The following is a 23,397-nucleotide window of genomic DNA, read 5'->3' on the forward strand; positions in this document are numbered from 1 at the left end:
TCGTCCCTGTAATGACGGCGCTCTTTCCAACATGTCATTTAGTGACAGCTTTGGTCAAGTTGGGAAATAGATGGAAAGCATACAATTGCTCTGACCTTTTCAGGATCAAAAGGCATTTTGATATAACTTCAAACCATTTTAATGATAGCAGCTGCCTACTAATTGAATAAACCCTAATAAAAATAATATAATCTATTTGGGGATTTTTAAATGGTTAATAGACCTTTTATTATATGATGCATAAAAGAAGAAATCTGATATGTTATTGAAGAAGACTATATACGTCATAGAGGAAAATGGGAAACCACTTGGAAAAAAATTAAAAGGAAAAATAAGTGTTTAACTGACTGCATGAAAATAATAGATAAAGAAAAGTCCAGGGTCACCTGTCTCTTTTTGTGATGCTCAGGATTTTACTTTTAGGTTTTTTACTTAGTATTATTCTGTTGTTTATGATATTTCAATTAACTTTTTGTATCTTAAAAGTATGTCTCTTTTTAAGGAGAACGTGTGATTGCATTCTATGTGCACAAATTAATTTTTAGAGGAAAAGGCCAAGGAAAAGATTATACCTGCTTAAAATGGGACATAATTAGCTACCGGAAAGCAGTTTGTTTTTAAAACCAGAAAAAAACAGTGCAGCAATTGTAGGCTCTGTTGTTTATTCCTGTTTGGAACAGTACTCATTAGTAAATGATTTGGCCCCGAGATTCTATTATAAAGCTTGGTGCTGAGCAATCAGGTATGATTTACTGTGGACAGCAACAGGGGAGGAGGTTTCAACAATGTGGCAGATGGAAATTTGAAAACCATTATAGTCAGGAAAAGCAAAAACGTGGCTTCTTATAGTAATCATAACTCACTCACAGCTGCAGTGTATGATGATGGAAATTCCATGATTATTGCCTTTACATTTTCAAACAAATGTTTTCTTCCTATAAAATTTTTACTCACATCTGTATGTGTGAATATACACATATATCCAAAATACGTCTATGTCTATCCATACTCGTGTATATAATGTAGCAAATTTAACTTTTTTCACTTTGCTAAATAATCTTTCACCTTTAATGTAATAATAAAATCAATCATTACAGCAAATCAAAATATGAAGTTGAAAATGGCTTGTATAAATCATATCTTTCCCTAAGTACTCTAGTATCACTATCAGAAAAAGAAGCATAACATTATTACTATGACTACTACTGCTGATAAAAATAATAACAAAAGCCACAAAAAACACATATGGATCTCCAAAAAATACAGTATTAGAATGTTTATCCCACTATTCATAGAAATAAAATTTGGAAAGGACTGTGTGAATGATAATGTACCTAAACATAGTGATGCTCCAAAGATAATTACTAATTTTCTATTCTTATAAATATTTTCTACTGTTTGATATATAGTAAAATAAGGGATCATATGATAAATGAAAGAGATTATAAAGAAAGTAAGACTTTTGCAGCAGAAATAATATACTGTATGACTGAGCTAACAATAAATTATGTAAACATTACATTAGAAATTAGAAAATATAGTGATGGATAATTTGAGTCACATTATTTAGACAGTTAACCATTTACTGTTTTCTTTTTCACTGGTTTATTTTGTTCTAGCTTTTTCGAGGCTTCATTTTAAGAAAATGTACCATAAGAAAAAACAACAACTATACCAATAATCACTTCTATTTATTTATTTATGTATTTTTGTATTTATTTATTTATTTATTTTTTGCTTCATAAACACGATTTACAAATGTTCTTCCTAGAAACTCTAATGAGCAATTGTTATAAGAAATGGACATATATTAAGATGTAAATATAAAGTCCTAACGTTGTTCTGAGGCAACTTAGTATATGTTTCTAAAATATGTACCACCTTATTTTCTTTCTGTAAAGAACAATATCAATTTTCCTGTTTTTTAATCTTCAAAAGCAGAAAGCTATAATCTTCCAGATATTTCTTTTGACTCATCTTATCTTTGATAGAGCCATCTGCTGTTTTCTTCACTGAATCAGTAAAAATACAGAACTATTTATTATTTGGATATTCTTTGTCATCATAGGTAATGAGTTTCAATCACTGCAAAACCAGCAATTTATTTTTAGTTTATTATACCCATTGTATTTTCTTTCATGTTTGGTTGATAGAATAGTTTGATAACATTCTATTAGTATCTGAAAAAGTAAAACATCTGAAGACATTCTAAGATGGGATTTCTCCTTTATTATACGAAGGATTTAAAGTTTTACGTTTAATTTATTCTTTGCATGTTAATAATGACTTGCATGAAAGCATTTTGAGGCATTACAGATTACATTAAAAGCATTTAAAATACATCTGTACTTCCTTTTTTTCCTTTTTTTTAAATTTATTTATTATTATTATTATACTTTAAGTTGTAGGGTACATGTGCATAACGTGAAGGTTTGTTACATATGTATACTTGTGCCATGTTGGTGTGCTGCACCCATCAACTCATCATTTACATCAGGTATAACTCCCAATGCAATCCCTCCCCCCTACCCCCTCCCCATGATAGGCCCCTGTGTGTGATGTTCCCCTTCCTGAGTCCAAGTGATCTTATTGTTCAGTTCCCACCTATGAGTGAGAACATGCGGTGTTTGGTTTTCTGTTCTTGTGATAGTTTGCTAAGAATGATGGTTTCCAGCTGCATCCATGTCCCTACAAAGGACACAAACTCATCCTTTTTGATGGCTGCATAGTATTCCATGGTGTATATGTGCCACATTTTCTTAATCCAATCTGTCACTGATGGACATTTGGGTTGATTCCAAGTCTTTGCTATTGTGAATAGTGCTGCAATAAACATACGTGTGCATGTGTCTTTATAGCAGCATAATTTATAATCCTTTGGGTATATACCCAGTAATCGGATGGCTGGGTCGTATGGTACATCTAGTTCTAGATCCTTGAGGAATCGCCATACTGTTTTCCATAATGGTTGAACTAGTTTACAATCCCACCAACAGTGTAAAAGTGTTCCTATTTCTCCACATCCTCTCCAGCACCTGTTGTTTCCTGACTTTTTAATGATCGCCATTCTAACTGGTGTGAGATGGTATCTCATTGTTGTTTTGATTTGCATTTCTCTGATGGCCAGTGATGATGAGCATTTTTTCATGTGTCTGTTGGCTGTATGAATGTCTTCTTTTGAGAAATGTCTGTTCATATCCTTTGCCCACTTTTTGATGGGGTTGTTTGTTTTTTTCTTGTAAATTTGTTTGAGTTCTTTGTAGGTTCTGGATATTAGCCCTTTGTCAGATGAGTAGATTGCAAAAATTTTCTCCCATTCTGTAGGTTGCCTGTTCACTCTGATGGTAGTTTCTTTTGCTGTGCAGAAGCTCTTTAATTTAATGAGATCCCATTTGTCAATTTTGGCTTTTGCTGCCGTTGCTTTTGGTGTTTTAGCCATGAAGTCTTTGCCCATGCCTATGTCCTGAATGGTACTACCTAGGTTTTCCTCTAGGATTTTTATGGTATTAGGTCTAACATTTAAGTCTCTAATCCATCTTGAATTAATTTTCGTATACGGAGTAAGGAAAGGATCCAGTTTCAGCTTTCTACTTATGGCTAGCCAATTTTCCCAGCACCATTTATTAAATAGGGAATCCTTTCCCCATTTCTTGTTTCTCTCAGGTTTGTCAAAGATCAGATGGCTGTAGATGTGTGGTATTATTTCTGAGGACTCTGATCTGTTCCATTGGTCTATATCTCTGTTTTGGTACCAGTACCATGCTGTTTTGGTTACTGTGGCCTTGTAGTATAGTTTGAAGTCAGGTAGCGTGATGCCTCCAGCTTTGTTCTTTTGACTTAGGATTGTCTTGGAGATGTGGGCTCTTTTTTGGTTCCATATGAACTTTAAAGCAGTTTTTTCCAATTCTGTGAAGAAACTCATTGGTAGCTTGATGGGGATGGCATTGAATCTATAAATTACCTTGGGCAGTATGGCCATTTTCACGATATTGATTCTTCCTATCCAGGAGCATGGTATGTTCTTCCATTTGTTTGTGTTCTCTTTTATTTCACTGAGCAGTGGTTTGTAGTTCTCCTTGAAGAGGTCCTTTACATCCCTTGTAAGTTGGATTCCTAGGTATTTGATTGTCTTTGAAGCAATTGTGAATGGAAGTTCATTCCTGATTTGGCTCTCTGTTTGTCTGTTACTGGTGTATAAGAATGCTTGTGATTTTTGCACATTAATTTTGTATCCTGAGACTTTGCTGAAGTTGCTTATCAGCTTAAGGAGATTTGGGGCTGAGACAATGGGGTTTTCTAAATATACAATCATGTCATCTGCAAAGAGGGACAATTTGACTTCTTCTTTTCCTAACTGAATACCCTTGATTTCTTTCTCTTGCCTAATTGCCCTAGCCAGAACTTCCAACACTATGTTGAATAGGAGTGGTGAGAGAGGGCATCCCTGTCTTGTGCCAGTTTTCAAAGGGAATTTTTCCAGTTTTTGCCCATTCAGTACGATATTGGCTGTGGGTTTGTCATAAATAGCTCTTATTATTTTGAGGTACGTTCCATCAATACCGAATTTATTGAGCGTTTTTAGCATGAAGGGCTGTTGAATTTTGTCAAAAGCCTTTTCTGCATCTATTGAGATAATCATGTGGTTCTTGTCTTTGGTTCTGTTTATATGCTGGATTATGTTTATTGATTTGCGAATGTTGAACCAGCCTTGCATCCCAGGGATGAAGCCCACTTGATCATGGTGGATAAGCTTTTTGATGTGTTGCTGAATCCGGTTTGCCAGTATTTTATTGAGGATTTTTGCATCGATGTTCATCAGGGATATTGGTCTAAAATTCTCTTTTTTTGTTGTGTCTCTGCCAGGCTTTGGTATCAGGATGATGTTGGCCTCATAAAATGAGTTAGGGAGGATTCCCTCTTTTTCTATTGATTGGAATAGTTTCAGAAGGAATGGTACCAACTCCTCCTTGTACCTCTGGTAGAACTCAGCTGTGAATCCATCTGGTCCTGGACTTTTTTTGGTTGGTAGGCTATTAATTATTGCCTCAATTTCAGAGCCTGCTATTGGTCTATTCAGGGATTCAGCTTCTTCCTGGTTTAGTCTTGGAAGAGTGTAAGTGTCCAGGAAATTATCCATTTCTTCTAGATTTTCCAGTTTATTTGCATAGAGGTGTTTATAGTATTCTCTGATGGTAGTTTGTATTTCTGTGGGGTCGGTGGTGATATCCCCTTTATCATTTTTAATTGCGTCGATTTGATTCTTCTCTCTTTTCTTCTTTATTAGTCTTGCTAGTGGTCTGTCAATTTTGTTGATCTTTTCAAAAAACCAACTCCTGGATTCATTGATTTTTTGGAGAGTTTTTTGTGTCTCTATCTCCTTCAGTTCTGCTCTGATCTTAGTTATTTCTAGCCTTCTGCTAGCTTTCGAATGTGTTTGCTCTTGCTTCTCTAGTTCTTTTAATTGCGATGTTAGAGTGTCAATTTTAGATCTTTCCTGCTTTCTCTTGTGGGCATTTAGTGCTATAAATTTCCCTCTACACACTGCTTTAAATGTGTCCCAGAGATTCTGGTATGTTGTATCTTTGTTCTCATTGGTTTCAAAGAACATCTTTATTTCTGCCTTCATTTTGTTATGTACCCAGTAGTCATTCAGGAGCAGGTTGTTCAGTTTCCATGTAGTTGAGCGGTTTTGATTGAGTTTCTTAGTCCTGAGTTCTAGTTTGATTGCACTGTGGTCTGAGAGACAGTTTGTTATAATTTCTGTTCTTGTACATTTGCTGAGGAGTGCTTTACTTCCAATTACGTGGTCGATTTTGGAGTAAGTACGATGTGGTGCTGAGAAGAATGTATATTCTGTTGATTTGGGGTGGAGAGTTCTATAGATGTCTATTAGGTCTGCTTGTTGCAGAGATGAGTTCAATTCCTGGATATCCTTGTTAACTTTCTGTCTCGTTGATCTGTCTAATGTTGACAGTGGAGTGTTGAAGTCTCCCATTATTATTGTATGGGAGTCTAAGTCTCTTTGTAAGTCTCTAAGGACTTGCTTGATGAATCTGGGTGCTCCTGTATTGGGTGCATATATATTTAGGATAGTTAGCTCTTCCTGTTGAATTGATCCCTTTACCATTATGTAATGGCCTTCTTTGTCTCTTTTGATCTTTGATGGTTTAAAGTCTGTTTTATCAGAGACTAGTATTGCAACCCCCGCTTTTTTTTGTTCTCCATTTGCTTGGTAAATCTTCCTCCATCCCTTTATTTTGAGCCTATGTATGTCTCTGCGTGTGAGATGGGTCTCCTGAATACAGCAGACTAATGGGTCTTGACTCTTTATCCAGTTTGCCAGTCTGTGTCTTTTAATTGGAGCATTTAGTCCATTTACATTTAAGGTTAAGATTGTTATGTGTGAACTTGATCCTGCCATTATGATATTAACTGGTTATTTTGCTCGTTAGTTGATGCAGTTTCTTCCTAGCCTCAATGGTCTTTACATTTTGGCATGTTTTTGCAATGGCTGGTACCGGTTGTTCCTTTCCATGTTTAGTGCTTCCTTCAGGGTCTCTTGTAAGGCAGGCCTAGTGGTGACAAAATCTCTAAGCATTTGCTTATCTGTAAAGGATTTTATTTCTCCTTCACTTATGAAACTTAGTTTGGCTGGATATGAAATTCTGGGTTGAAAATTCTTTTCTTTAAGAATGTTGAATATTGGCCCCCACTCTCTTCTGGCTTGTAGAGTTTCTGCCAAGAGATCTGCTGTTAGTCTGATGGGCTTCCCTTTGTGGGTAACCCGACCTTTCTCTCTGGCTGCCCTTAAGATTTTTTCCTTCATTTCAGCTTTGGTGAATCTGGCAATTATGTGTCTTGGAGTTGCTCTTCTCGAGGAGTATCTTTGTGGCGTTCTCTGTATTTCCTGGATTTGAATGTTGGCCTGCCCTACTAGGTTGGGGAAGTTCTCCTGGATGATATCCTGAAGAGTGTTTTCCAACTTGGTTCCATTTTCCCCCTCACTTTCAGGCACCCCAATCAGACGTAGATTTGGTCTTTTTACATAATCCCATACTTCTTGCAGGCTTTGTTCATTTCTTTTTCTTCTTTTTTCTTTTGGTTTCTCTTCTCGCTTCATTTCATTCATTTGATCCTCAATCGCAGATACTCTTTCTTCCAGTTGATCGAGTCGGTTACTGAAGCTTGTGCATTTGTCACGTATTTCTCGTTTCATGGTTTTCATCTCTTTCATTTCGTTTAGGACCTTCTCTGCATTAATTACTCTAGCCATCAATTCTTCCACTTTTTTTTCAAGATTTTTAGTTTCTTTGCGCTGGGTACGTAATTCCTCCTTTAGCTCTGAGAAATTTGATGGACTGAAGCCTTCTTCTCTCATCTCGTCAAAGTCATTCTCCGTCCAGCTTTGATCCGTTGCTGGCGATGAGCTGCGCTCCTTTGCCGGGGGAGATGCGCTCTTATTTTTTGAATTTCCAGCTTTTCTGCCCTGCTTTTTCCCCATCTTTGTGGTTTTATCTGCCTCTGGTCTTTGATGATGGTGATGTACTGATGGGGTTTTGGTGTAGGTGTCCTTCCTGTTTGATAGTTTTCCTTCTAACAGTCAGGACCCTCAGCTGTAGGTCTGTTGGAGATTGCTTGAGGTCCACTCCAGACCCTGTTTGCCTGGGTATCAGCAGCAGAGGCTGCAGAAGATAGAATATTTCTGAACAGCGAGTGTACCTGTCTGATTCTTGCTTTGGAAGCTTCCTCTCAGGGGTGTACTCCACCCTGTGAGGTGTGGGGTGTCAGACTGCCCCTAGTGGGGGATGTCTCCCAGTTAGGCTACTCAGGGGTCAGGGACCCACTTGAGCAGGGAGTCTGTCCCTTCTCAGATCTCAACCTCTGTGTTGGGAGATCCACTGCTCTCTTCAAAGCTGTCAGACAGAGTCCTTTGCGTCTGCAGAGGTTTTGGCTGTGTTTGTTATTGCCCTGTCCCCAGAGGTGGAGTCTACAGAGACAGGCAGGTTTCCTTGAACTGCTGTGAGCTCCACCCAGTTCGAGCTTCCCAGCAGCTTTGTTTACCTACTTAAGCCTCAGCAATGGCGTGCGCCCCTCCCCCAGCCTCGCTGCTGCCTTGCTGGTAGATCACAGACTGCTGTGCTAGCAATGAGGGAGGCTCCGTGGGTGTGGGACCCTCCCGGCCAGGTGTGGGATATGATCTCCTGGTGTGCCTGTTTGCTTAAAGCACAGTATTGGGGTGGGAGTTACCCGATTTTCCAGGTGTTGTGTGTCTCAGTTCCCCTGGCTAGGAAAAGGGATTCCCTTCCCCCTTGCGCTTCCCAGGTGAGGCAATGCCTCGCCCTGCTTCAGCTCTCGCTGGTCGGGCTGCAGCAGCTGACCAGCACCGATCGTCCGGCACTCCCCAGTGAGATGAACCCAGTACCTCAGTTGAAAATGCAGAAATCACCAGTCTTCTGTGTCGCTCGCGCTGGGAGTTGGAGACTGGAGCTGTTCCTATTCGGCCATCTTGCTCCGCCCCCACCTTTTTTTCCTTTTTTATTTTATTTTATTTTATTTTTTAGACAGAGTCTTGCTCTGTTGCCCAGACTGGAGTGCAGAGTGCAGTGGTGTGATCTCGGCTCACTGCAACTTCTGCCCCCACGCGATTCCTTCAAGCGATACCTATGGAGTGGCTGGGATTACAGATATGTGCCTTATATTTTAGTAGAGACAGGGTTTCACCATGTTGGTCAGGTTGGTCCTGAACTGATCTCAGGTGATCCGCCCACCTCCATCTCCCAAAGTGCTGGGAATACAGCTATGAGCCACCGTGCCCGGCCTGTTTTTCTATTCATATGTACTCTGAATGTTGATAAGTATATACTTGAGGAGGCAATGGTTAAATAGGCATAAATGCGAGGTTTTCTCCGTGGCAAGAGTGTCTAAAACGTCACAAAGAGTAGAGTATAAGTGATCCATAAACCTAAACGGGAATTGAATGATGGGAAAGATAGAATCCAGGAGGTGCTTGAGTGTTAACAGTGCTGGGTAATAGGAAAGGGAAGTACAATGGTCAATCGCTTCAGGGAAAAATTGCTATTTGTTACTTTGCATTTTATTAGCTGCCATTTCTATCTTATTTAGAGAAGAGAATGAGGACAAAAAAAGAAATGCATTCATTTCCCTTACCTTGCTTTCTGGTATTTATGGTTATCACCCTAGAATCTCACATTTCTGGAGTTCTTTGGGAAAAAAATTGGGATTTTCATCAATCTCCTATTATCATGCAAGTTATATCAGTGCCGGAGCAGCTTGTTTGTTCTTGATGATATCTTATGTAAGCCCCTGCTTGTGTACCTGGTACTCACCAGTGATTTGTGCTTTAGGCTGCTGAAGAAAAGATGCAAGACTGTGCTGTGGAAACTGGGAGAATCACCCTCCCTTTCAACTTGGTAAGCAATACCAGGATTGACGTGTTTGTGTCACAAGATGTATAAAAAGTATGCAATTATTATTATTTTTTAATTAAGAGAAGATCTTGGAAACAAATGTTAGAAAAGTTATAATGTCTTAGTTGTGACACCAATAAAACTAATAAATATTAAGACTATTAAATATAGCTATTAGATAGCAAATAAATTTCATGAAGCACAAAGAAAAATAAGCTGTGTTTAGTTTTAAATCAATCTCAGCACAGTCATGAAATATATTTCCATAAATACAAAAATCAAAAAAGTATTTTTATGTTTTCTAAAGATATTCAAGAAAACCTAGAAATGTCACTTTATTTAAAGTTTGAGGAATGGGTGTCTGACCTTCATATCAGAGAGATTCACAAAAGGGTTTGTGACTGCTGTAAAGAAAGTTTCTGGAACCCAGCCTTTCAATTGTGAGTAGCACTTGCCTCATTAGATCATAGAATTCAAGTGAAAGTATATTATATGCTTCATTTAGTACATAGCATGACACATAAATTTACTTAATATGCATTGTTTTCTTCTAATTCCCCCTAATCTATTCTCTTTCTAAGACAAATGTTTGCATAACTGCATTAAGGAAAATGGTTATTTGCATATAACCAGAAGAACATTGACATACAATATAAAACCAGTAAAGTTCAGGCAACTATGCCTCTTTAACGGTGCTATCCATTTCCTGGCCTCTGTCTGTCTTTCCTCTGATTTCACATAAATACACAACTCACATAAGAACTCCATGAAATAATTTTTATCTTCCTAAAATTACTTATTATACATGAGAGACCGTCAAGTAGTTATTGTAAATTAATTGAATTGATCCACTCTGAAATACAAAAGTACTTTTTAAGATATTACTCTGAGACAATACAAGGAGACTTTTAAAAGCTTATGGAAAAAGGAATTACAAGGTGAAAATGAAAAATATAAACTTTATTCCTCAACATAAGCTTGATTGAGGTCAAGATATTTTGTAAGTGATGCTATCAGCCATTTAGTTCATTCCTAAAGAGCTGATGGTTCTGGGAATTTATCCATGTCAATGCAGTATTTTTTACATTATTAACTGAAGAAAAATCGGTGTCTTTTAAAGTTTTTTTGTTTGTTTGCTTGTTTTCTTTAAGATTAGGAAACAAAAAAGAAGTCAGAAGGAGCCAAATCAGGACTCTAAGGTGGATACCTTAGATAAGGTGGATACCTTAGATAAGGTGGATTTTTTTCCATTGAAAATCTTGCAAAATGGACCTTGTTTGATAAGAGTAATGAGCAGGTACATTGTCGTGGTGGAGGAGGACTCTCTATTGAAGTTATCTTGGGCATTTTTCTGCTAACGCTTTTGGGTAACTCTCTTAAAATGCTCTTGTAACAAGGAGGTATTATTTTCTTTGGCCCTTCAGAAAGTCAACAAACAAACTGACTTGGCATCTTAGAAAACCATTGCCATCATCTTTGCTCTTAAATGTTTCACTTTTGCTTTAACTTGACTACGTCCACCTCCACGTAGCCATTACTTTGATTTTGCTTTGGCCTCAGGATATTACCAGTAAAGCCATGTCTCATATCCCATTACAATTTTTCAAAAGTGTCTTCAGGAACTTAATCCCACTTGTTTAAAATTTGCATTGAAAGCTCTGCTCTTGTTTGCGGCTGATCTGTACACAAGAGTTTTAGAATTCATTGAGTGCAAAGTTGGCTGAACTTTAGTTTTTCAGTCAAAACTGTGTAAGCTGAACCAGTTGAGATGTCAAGGTGTTGGCTATCATTTCTGCTGTTAATCATCAGTCATCTTCAATTAGGGTACAAACGAGATGAATTTATTCCTTGCAAATTGATGTGGATGGTCTGTCTCTGTGGATTTAATCTTCAACATCATCTCATCCCATTTTACGACAAGTTACTCATCTGTAAACTGCTGATATCTTTGGGGCATTGTCCTCACAAACATTTTGTAAAGCATCATGATTTCGACATTCTTCCACCCAAGCTTCATCATAAGTTTGATGTTTGTTCTTGCTTTGATTTTACCAGAATTCATGTTGCTCTGAGATGAACTCTTTGCAAACTGATGTCTTATTCTTCTTAATGCTTCAAACTACATCCTGTTCAGGCATATTATAACAAGCTAGTGTGAGTTTAATGCAAAAAGATTGAAAGCCATGCAGAGTTTCTTATATGTATTTTCCGTGAGGTTTTTGAAGTCACCTTGCATAATTGCATAAGCCTAAAGACTAAGACAAAATTTTGCAGCATATTTATATCAATAAAATCTATTTTTAAATTAAAAAAATAAATGTTTCTCTATTACATATGACAAAATATTTATTAAGCTGTCACAGGTGATGAGAATACAGACATATAGCTAAAGAGGAATAAAAGTAGAGTTTAGAAGAAGGGGAGATATTTTAAACATTAGATTATAGTAACATGAACAGCAAACAAACAGCAAAATAATTAGCTGAAACTGAATCTTTATTCTTTTAATTGTATGTTATATGGATTTGTATGTAATACTTTGTCTGCATTCAAGAGTGAAGCACTTCCTTTTTTCACTCAAAAACGACAGTATTTCTAAACAACGGAGAAGCTATCATATTTTTAAGCAATTCTTCTGGAGTTGTGATTCTCAGCAGGAGAGACCACTCTAGATGTTATTTTTTAGAAATAAACTGTATTTAAATAATTATAAAAAGATTTAGAAATTATGCCCATAAAATAACTATAAAAACTGAAATTTAATAATAATCTCTCAGGTCAGGCACGGTGACTCATGCCTGTAATCTCAACACTTTGGGACACTGAGGTGGGCAGATCACAAGGTCAAGAGATTGAGACCATGCTGGCCAGCATGGTAAAACCCGGTCTCTACTAGGAATACAAAAGAAAATTAGCTGGGCGTGGTGGTCCTTGCCTGTAGTCTCAGCTACTCGGGAGGCTAAGGCAGGAGAATCGCTTCAACACGGGAGGTGGAGATTGCAGTGAGCCGAGATTTTGCCAAAGCTCTCTAGCCTGGAAACAGAGTGAGACCCCGTCTCAGAAAAAAATTAAAAATAAAAAAAAAAGAATATCTCAAAACGAGATGATGTCTGCAACTCTGAACATATAAAGAAAATTGATTTATTTAATTTGAGGCATTTGAAAAGTAAAAAGATCTCTAGATACACTGTGAATAGAGGTTTTCTTTCTCAATGAGAGATAAGAATAAATTGGCTTAAACCCTGGATAGAAGATTTCTGGCATAATACAAATGACAAAGAATATCTAGGTCGAACAACCATTAAGCACAAAAAGGTACTGACCAAGAGAGTTTGTGAAATTTTCTTTAAATAACTTTAGCACATCTTCTTTATTAAATGTATAACCTTGTTAGGTAAAACTATTGAAAAAAATGAGTTAAATAACTCTATATGCATTGAATGGATCAAGTGTATTAACTATTTTAAAATGCTCATCCCTTATTACCACAGATATAGAAACCGTGCAACAATTTTAATAGTTTAGATATGTGTCAATATATAATTAATTTATGCAAATATAAGCAGATAAACAGTAGAGCTAAAGGTTAGTATAGTTAGAGTTGAAATTACTCATCAAATAAAACTATACATATATTCTTTACAGAATCATCCTATCCTCAAAACTCTACAAAATTGGCTGTCTCTGGTATTAGGGAACATCTAACATTCTTTTTGTTAATACAAGCACACATAGATGGACTTTGAAAATAAATGCAATGAACAACTAAGAATAAAGTGGTTTCACCATTGAATATTATGTAATAACTAGCATTCTCATTATTTTGTCGTTTTTAGTTTGGTATTCTGAGTCCATCAAAATAATGTCAGGGTATATAATCATTGTGTGCTGTTTCTTCAACTTGTTTACCTATTTAATGTTTAGAAATGCATGTATTTACCGATTGCAATGCAGAAGAACCTTGAAATCAGACATAAGTATGGCTTACAGGAATGAAGTTCTTGGACTTCTTCTCTGAGTAGATTTCCCTAAAATCATTCATATGTCTGTGGAACAGTATCACAAATATATATATGTATATACATATATGTGTGTGTATATGTATATACATATGTGTGTGTGTGTGTGTGTATATACACTTGTAGCATCATGGATATGTGTGTGTATTTGTTTTAACATCTAAAATAACTATATCTTCTTTCAAAAATGGAACAAAGTCAAAAAGATATTTTGAATCACTATTAATGTATTGCAAGGCATTTTGTGCTATAATGAACACAATTTTACAAGTACTAAGTAAAGAAAAAGATGCAGACATCTGAGAAATTCTTACATAAGGAAGCATTGTTTTAAACACGCTTCTTAGATCATGCTGAAAGGATTTCAGGTCAGTGGCTGTATACTTCAGAATCCCAGATTGCAATAAAGTAATATTTACTCAATGGCTATGAGATCATGGCTAGTATGCAATGTCTTCAATCTTGATATCCAAGAGTTTGTTCAATAAGACAAAATTCATTATTGCCCTTTCAACATGAATTATGATGTAATTGTTTTTATTTGTAATTCCTAAGTTATAGGGTACAATTTTAATAGTAGAAAAGGGTATTTGTTTTTCATTTTGAAGCAGAATAAAACTAGGAACAACAATTCACTAGTTTACTCTTCTTGTGCTGCTTCAGGCAGTAATGAGTGAGTCAATATGTTATGGCCATATTGGTCACTGGGGACTATAGGGTGCATTAGGAAAACATCATGTGATGTTTTAGCAGGGCAGTTTCCATTAATGTCAATGAAAGTTATATTACTGAAATTTCAGAATATGATTTAGAAGTATCCTTTACGGGGAGTACATTTTAAGGAGATGCAGCTAACCACAAGAAACATAATTTTTTTAGCTTTTTGTTATAGTTTTAAATTAAACAATGGGGTGACATTAGTTCTAGATTTTTTTTTTAGGTTCTATGTTTTTTAACCTCAAAAACTCAGTGGATAGTGACAATAGAGAGTAAGCAGTGTACAATAACAGTAGGTAGATTAAAAGTTTATACTAAGAACAAGTCCTGGTCAAAATCATTGTGTAGAGTTGTGCCTTATCTGACTTCTAATTTTGGATATCAAAATAAAAATTATACAAATATGCCTTAAACCAAAAATTTCAGGTACCTCATCTTAAGTGTTGTATGATGTGGTTCTTTAATTTTTAAATGTTATGAAATAAAATAAGGAATTAATTAAGCCTAGGGAAAACTACATACTGTTTATAAGTCTTGGAAATAGATTTCATATTGCTGACAATACAGAGTAATTTATAACTATGAATGCAATGGGATATACTGTTAACTTTTAGTCCATCTCTTCTGTTGTTAATAACTTTAGGTTATCAGTCAGTTATGCAGTATATTGGGATCTGTCTCTGTTCACCTTGAAGTTCTTATCTAATGCTCTTCAGGGAGCACCTAAGTCAGGTTGTTCATTTTCATATAGGCATTGGTATCAGAAGGCCAAAGCTTATCCTCCATCCCTGACACTATATAACTGTATCAGATTGAACTCGTTGTTGATTCTCTCTGTGCAAATTTTCTAATTTGGAAAATGTAAGCAACAGTAGTTCCTGTATTCCAGGTAGACAATTAGATGCATTAATATATGTTCTGTCTTAAAATAATGCCTAAATCATTATAGTACTAAATAAATATTATTATTATCAATGTTATATCATTATTTCTTTTCCCTTCCTTCTCCTCTTTTCCCTTCCTTCTCCTTTACAACTTCTGCCCCTACAACTAAACAAAGAAGGGAGTAATGGATTTAATTTATTTGTGAAACTAATAGTCTAGTTTTTAAAGTAATTCAACTACCTATATGATGATCGTAATTAATATTTTGATAGTTTTGTCATTGTTCAACTCTAAGTGGATAGCAAAATGCTAGATTTAAGTCTACTTGAAATACAGATAAGCTTATCCATGTTTACACACACAATTATGTATTTCTTGTGACTGTGGATGAAATGGCGTATAAACCTCCTTGGTGTTATGCACAATAAGATTATCTTGGGTTGTTACCAGGGACAGACTACCATATTATTCTGAAATCACTTAGTATAGCATGTTCTTTAGCATTCTAGTATCTAACAGTGGTAAATAGTACCTACTTGCTGCCTCATTGAAATGTTCTTGCCTATTTTTATATACACATATATATATACACATACCTCCACACATATGAAAATTCAAATATCAATATTTAAAATATTTTAAAAGATAGGGTCTCACTCTGTCATCGAGGCTGGAGTTGCACAATCACAGTTCACTGTAGCCTCAAACTCCTGGGCTTGAGTTATTCTCCTGCCTCAGCTTCTCCAGCAGCTGGGGCTACAGGTGTGCAGCACCACACTGAGCTATTTTCCAGTAATTTAAATGGCTATCACATGAACACCTGATTGTGAAGCTCAGAAAAAGGACAATGCTAGGCTTGAGGTATCCTCTGGAATATCTTAACTGAGCAGTAGAACAAGAAGTTTACGAGGTCAGCTTCTTTGAGTTGAGCAGTCCAAAGGCACCAATAATCTGGGTAGCAATGAATGTTCTCAAAGTTCAAACTGCTCCAAGCCTGTATGATATGACTGAAGGGCATGCATACCACCAGTCCTTCTTTGGACATCACATGTATCAACAAGGTGGAAGTACCACAGGCATAGAAACAGGTTGCTTTACTTTTGTGATTGATTTTCTCCTAATGGTTGTCCATTTTGCAATTTAACTTGACCCTAAGTGTTATATTTGAGAAAATGATACCATATTACTTACTAAACTTAAACACTAGGGATGTTTCTACAGACAGTATTTCTACTGCTCTAAAAATTACCTCTGTCATCATTCCTACTCTTTCTTCTTTTGATTTACTGTCCTAGGCTTTTCAAAGTCATCGGAGTTTATTTTGCTAATGCAGGAGACTCTGCCCTTTGACTCTGTAATTTTCTTCCTAAAACTCCCCAATTACCTCAATGGACACAACAGTTGTTTGTTGTTCTCTTTGGCCTCAATCATAACTTTGAGTGGAAGAGAGATATAAAATCACTTCTCTGATGATTTTATTAGTCTTTCCATTTTCCTCCCATGTTTACATGTTGCAATCATTATAACACAATTACATTAAGACTGAATATTTTACAAAGCACATGGTTATTAAATGCAAAAGGTATTCATTGGGACCCATTTCAGATAAAATTCATTTTCATCTTACTCATTTTTCACTTTTTTGATTTTTTTATTTGGGTACCTGACTGCTTAATACTTAGCAGTTGCCACACAGGCATTCTCTCTAAGAAGATGAATTTCAGATGCAAGATTCCTCAGGTAAGCCTCACTCAATGCTAATTACTGGATAGACTCAATCCTTGCATAAAAAATGAAAATTGTAAGTGAATATTTTTTGTGAAAAAAGAAACTGCTACACATTAGCAACTGAATACTAAATCTTAGTAGACTAGTATGTATTCTTTTCTCTAAACCCACCACATAGAAAATAAAACTGCCTTGTTTATATAACCCAACCTAGAAAATAATGTTGCAAAACGTTTCATTCTTAGAAGGGACGTCTTGCTCCCAACCGTATAGTTAAGGGCTATGTATCATTCAACCAAAGATTCACTGAGCTATTTTCATGCTCAAAGAATTGGTACAATTGCATTTGTCTCAAGGTGGGTCACTTAGTCTTGTACCATGTGATATTACTTTGGTTTTCAAATGGAACCCATAAAAAAGATGGATTCCTATTCTTGGCCATTTTTGCCTGTCTTGCCGTATGTAGGGGTGTGTAACATGAACTCTTTCCTTGGTGGCTAGTCTGATCTATTGCTTGTTACAGGGCTCTAGAGACCTAGAAAACAAAATTGCTCCTAGAGCAAGCACCTGCAATTACTCAGGCTGTAACTACATAGACCTAACAAACTGTATTGCTCCCCAGGTGGCTTTCTTGCGCCTCACTCTTTCTGCTGTTAGGCCTTTTGCTGTTCCAGGAATCCAGGAGTTTGAGCATGATCCTCTCCAGAGTCATCTGGTCATTGCAAAGCTGAATTATATTCAGTGTGTATCCGGAGACATGGTTATCAAAACTTGCTACAAGTACTTCATGAAACTAGTAGATTTTACAATTGTCAATTAGTATATATTGAGCGTCTACTAAGAGAGAGCCAATATCTCCTAAATATAAATAGTTATCAAAACAGCATTTATTTTCAGGTTGCAAACATTTTAAGAAGATGACAGGAAAGTACATATAAATATGAATACTTTTAAAGGAAAATGCTTATGGTTTCATAAAAGTTAAAGGCCATTTTTATTTATAGTTTTCAGTACATTTTTGACAACTTTTCTGATGTTTAATTACTTTGGGATTTATTAAACAACTCCTTATGCACTCAATCATTTAAATTTGTATTGTTCTTTTTATAAAATCATTCTACATAGATAATGGCAAATAATATAGCATTCTCAGTGAGAGTAATTTTATTATACAAATATATTATTTGACAATTTTAGCAGGATACAGTTGGGGATTATAAGTAAAGCTTCAATAAATCTTTGATTTATTCTAATAAACTAATGTGTTATATAATTATGCATAGAAGAATGTTGTTTGAGAATAAAATCCTTAGAAGTGTGAATCAGTTCATATACAGGAATAAAGATATTTAGTATTCAAGAAGATATGTTAGAAGAGTTTTCGTTAATTGCCTATGATGTATACAATGGTTATTTCCTTACCTTTTGGCATTTTTTTATTTGTTTCTGTTTAGATTCCTGTTTCTATAACATTTCATTCTTTTTGAGAGGATATCGGAAGCATTGGTTGAATTTTCACTTCATGGTAATTATAAACCATGACAATAAAATATATTTACCAGGACAGTGAAGACTTTTGGAGAAAAAAATAGTCTATCATTTAAAAACAAAAATGGTATCGCTTTAAGAAATTGTAAAGTGATGAATAAAATACATTAATAAGTAATCAACTGATTATTTTAGTCACAGAGGTTTAGAGAGCGGAGCTTACGGGTATGTCGCAGAATAAACAATCTGACAGAAAACAATGTTTGGCAAATAGAGTAAATATTTTGAGATATTAACTACTGATTATTTTTATTCCTTTCAAAACCTAAGAAGTTAGACATAAGATAGAGTGAATTTTTGACATCTCTTTTAAATGTTCACAAAATTGTATTATATTTGCAAACTACAGAGTTGAGGCTGTTTTAGTTAATATCTTTCTAGCTATTAGATTGTGGAAGCTTATCGCTTCTTTTTCCCAACTAAAGGATGGTTTCCACCAGTTGGTTATCAGAAAAAAAAAAAATGAAAACTTTTTGTTGATCGGCCTGGATCTTTAAAGCTGACATCTTTGCTAAATACTGTGTGTGTAGATCACTCTGTGTCATAGTGTTTGAGGTGATAATAATAATAAAAATGTAGTTTTTACTATATTTAACAAAATGCATATTATTTAAGTAAATTTTTGCACAAGTTAAAGAGGATAATTTTTAGATATAGATATATTTGGAGATGAAAGTAATATAGTGTAACTTAAAATTATATATAACAAAAGCATTTATTTTGAGGTTTTTGGTATAAATTCAAAACTATTAAATTCACTTATAAGTTCTAATAGAGAAGAACATTCCCTTGAATAGCCTTTCCTCATGTTTTGACTTCAGCTGGATATTTCCCTGCAAATTAGTACTGAATTGGTTAATTAAGCTCTCAATACTTAATCTGGTGGATGGGCCACACACTAATATTTCCGACTAAAACTCTGAACCATTTTTACTTTAATTGGAACATTCTCCTTCAAATGAATTAAATGATAAAAGTTGTGACCTGTTAGCTTTTCTTGCAAATTTGCATATATACAAAAATGAGGCTTTTTCTTCTGTTATAAGCCAATGAGAAAACAATGTTTGAGACAAATAATGGTAATATTTTAGCTCATTAAATTCTCTGCTCCTTTAATATTTAAAGAATGATTTGCCCCAAATATACTTGCTTTATTCTTTAAGTGAACTTGTTCTCTCCAATATCCTAATTAAAACCTATTACCTTTACTAACGGTCAAAATGACTTTTATTATTTTTAATACAAATACTTTTTTTTAAATACAGCATTTCAAAAGAGTGTTCTTCACACATTTATTTTAAATGAATGTGAGTAGATAAATAACAGGGCATTTGAAGTTCTTTAGTTCCACTTAAAGCTTCTTGCCATTAAGACTCTTACAACAGAAGTGATGCGTCCCAAGGATACTTACTTTTAGAGAGTAAACCAACCTACTCATAAACATCTTTCTTCTCTTTTCACACTTCTTATACACAAAATTCTTCTTTGCTGAAAAATGAAGAGCTGGGTTAGAAAGTGAGTAATTCAGCACACAGGATTACTCATGAAGTAGAGGTGGAGGTGATGGTGATACTGGGGCAGTTCATGATGCATATGTTCTTTAAATTTCTCTTAAAGTCTTCTTGGCAAGAAGCTATGTTATGGAGGGTAAATGGAGTGGGACAAATGTTTCAAGATATGATTACTCACCATTGTTAATAAATAAGATAGAAGTCTACTCTTTTTCTTAACATTTGCTGCAGTACAATAATAGCTCCTCAAGGCAAAAAGCAGGGACAGCCAACAGGGAGATACAGCTGACAAAGCACTATTACTGCATCCATTCTGATAATGTATAACTGAAAGAACACAGTTTTATAGTTCTATAAAGAGAAAAAAAAGAGAGAATGTCTGCTAGTTGGGCTCGTGTGAAGTGGACTCCAAGGAAATTAATGTGCAGGAGAAATACCGGGGTGCTCTCCAAATGACCTGTGGAAGAGAAGACAAGGCGTCAGGATTGGACAGAGAAAGACTTCAAGCTCCAATGTAGTCATAGTAAATGGGATGATCCTTCAGAAATCTCCCCAGTGGGAACAAGAAAATTAGACGCAAGACACCCTGAGAGGGAGGTCTGGTATTTGGTAGACTGATTCTTTTTGGCTGAAGGAATCTCCAAGGGGGGCTGACAACTGAGCTGTCTGCTGGCAGTACTCGCAGCAGCTGGGGAAATAAACTCCTCATTTCCGAAAAAGGAGCAAGAATGGAATATGCTTTTGTATTGGAAAAGCATTTCAATTTTTTTCTGTCATCTGTTTCTCCTTTCTCTGCCTCTTCCAATCCATCTTGCATTTAGCTGCCAAATAAATATTCATGTCTTTATGAAACTAGAAGTTTTCCTAAATGCATTTTGAACCCAGATTTGTTTCCATTGTCTCCTTTTGTCTGCCTTTCTATTATATGTTTAGCCCATTGTTGTTTCCTCCAAAAAAAGTACCTGTTATAAAAAGTAATATATCTGCTCTCTAGTCCTGGAACACAAATGCTCATTATGAACTCTTCATCACTTCACATGCCCTTTCCTCACAGCCAGTGTCTTCCCTGGCTTTCCAAGTTCAGTTTTGGCTCTGTTTCTTTGATAAATTATTTTCCGCCAGGTTCCCCTGATCTCTTTTTCCCTAGCCCGAATGCACTTACATTCTCTACCATACAACGAAGTGCTTAAATTTTACAAATTGACTCGAGTGACTAAAAAAACGCATGGAGTGCAGGCACTATATTTTTGTTTTGTTTAGTTTTCTATCACAGTAGCTAGCAAACTTCTGGGGCTATTGAGGATGCTTAAAAAATTTGTTATATATCTGATTGAGTTATATTCCTTATTTTCCAGTAGCATTGATATGCTATAGTATTATTGCCCCATCCCCTAAAGTCCCAGATCACATTATCTATTTCTCTTTTATTATTCATAGACACTAATTTTCTAGCTATTTGTATACTACATCTTTATATATCTTTAAATATTTTGTAAGCAACTTAAGGAAGCCCATTAGTTATTTCCTCACTCCCTGCCCCTTTCAATCCCAAATATCTCCAGTGATTTTCATGAAGAAGCCCCTGAAAACTTGTTCATAGGATGAACTAACATTAATGGAATTTAAAGCTGGACATTAAGGCTAGAAAGGAATGTATTGTTTGGAGGAAATGAAGGATAATTCATCATCATGAACTTGTTGCTTTTAACTAATCATTGCTGCTTTGGAGAAAAAACGAAAGATACTTTTGTCCCCATCATCATCAGGGCCATATTATATTTCAGTAACAGAATATCAAGAACTATGCTCTTAATTGTTAGCTATGGTCTTAAATACTCACAAAGACAAAGACCATGTTCCATCTAACCAGTTAGATGACTTAATATATTTGGTAATTAATTTCCTATGTTAATACACTATTTTCCTTATTTTGTTTATATTTCTGAACTAAAATTATATTATATAAAGCTTTTTCTACTCATAGATTATAAAATAATAATTTACTTTATTTTTGTTTTTGTTAAACAGTGAAATTACTGTGACATCTACAGGTACATGCAGATCTATCTCTGCTTCCGGGGTTTTTCTAAGAAACACAATTTTTTGTTTAACCACAAATTTGTAATCAAATATGCTCTTAATTTGTCATATACATTATTAGGTTGGTGTGAAAGTAACTGTAGTTTTTGCCATTATTGTTGCACCATCCCATAATATATCTGAGTACAAAGAAGATAAAATAAAAACTCATGCATTTAAAAAAATCACTAGGGAAATAAAGACTTATGCTCAGTGTTATAATTAACCCATTTTTATTTTCAGATTATTTTTCATGCTTTTTCTATTATAGTTACGATAAACATTCATTATAATTATATAAAAAGTGGGGGAAAAGTACCATATATGTAATAAAAAGATAGAAAATATAGGAAATATAAAAAGCAGAAAACATGGTCAAATTGATCCTAGGCCCTACCACTGGTCTAAAAGCCTTACCCACATTTTAAGACCTTTCTTCTTTCTCTTTAAATTTAATGGTACATACTTTAATTATCCTCCATATTAAATTATATAGCTTGAAAATTATTCATTCTATATGAAGTGAAGTGTTTTTTTCACCCTTCAGATTTGGACATGTAGAACATAGTCACCTAACTCAGAGCTGTAAAAAAATATGTTCAAAGCTAACATCTAAGCAAACTACCTAAGATTTCATCCTTCTGCTTAATTAACAAGTTGAAATAATTCAATACTGTGTACATCTGAGGTAAATGATAAAACTGGCCCTGAATGTATTTTTTTACTCTTTCTTGTTACCATGCTCTTTGGCATGGTATTTTGGAGTGCCCTCCCTACCTACATGGATTTGGTCATTTCACTGATTTTGACTAACGAAATAAGGCAGAAGTGACATTATGCTGGTACTAAGCCAAGTCCGTGAATATTTTTACTTGTTCTCCTATAATTATTTCATTGCCTTAAGAAATGCACTGGCTGATACAAAAAAAAATACATTTATTTTCTTTGCAGCAACATGGATGTAGCTGGAGGCCATCATCCCAAATTAATTAACACAGGAACAGAGCACCAAATACCGCATGTTCTCACTTAAATGTGAGAACTAAACATTGGGTACCTATGGACATAAATATGAGAACAATAGACACAGGAGACTACTAGGGAGAGGAGGTGAGGAGGAGAGCAAGGGCTGAAAACTAGCTATTGGGTACTGTGCTCACTACCTGGGTGACAGTATGATTTGTACTTCAAACTTCAGCGTCACGTAATATACTCATGTAACAAACCTGCATATGTACCCCCTGAATGTAAAACACAAGTTTAAATTGTGTATAAAATAGAAATTCACTACTACCTGGGTGACAGTATGATTTGTACTTCAAACTTCAGCGTCACGTAATATACTCATGTAACAAACCTGCATATGTACCCCCCAAATGTAAAACACAAGTTTAAATTGTATATAAAATAGAAATTCACTGGCTGGCTACTGGAAGATGAGAAACACATGGAACAGAGCTGAGTTGTCCCAGTTATCCCTGC

Source organism: Macaca fascicularis, chromosome 7 (assembly GCF_037993035.2).
Source record: "Macaca fascicularis isolate 582-1 chromosome 7, T2T-MFA8v1.1".
Lineage (NCBI taxonomy): Eukaryota > Metazoa > Chordata > Mammalia > Primates > Cercopithecidae > Macaca > Macaca fascicularis.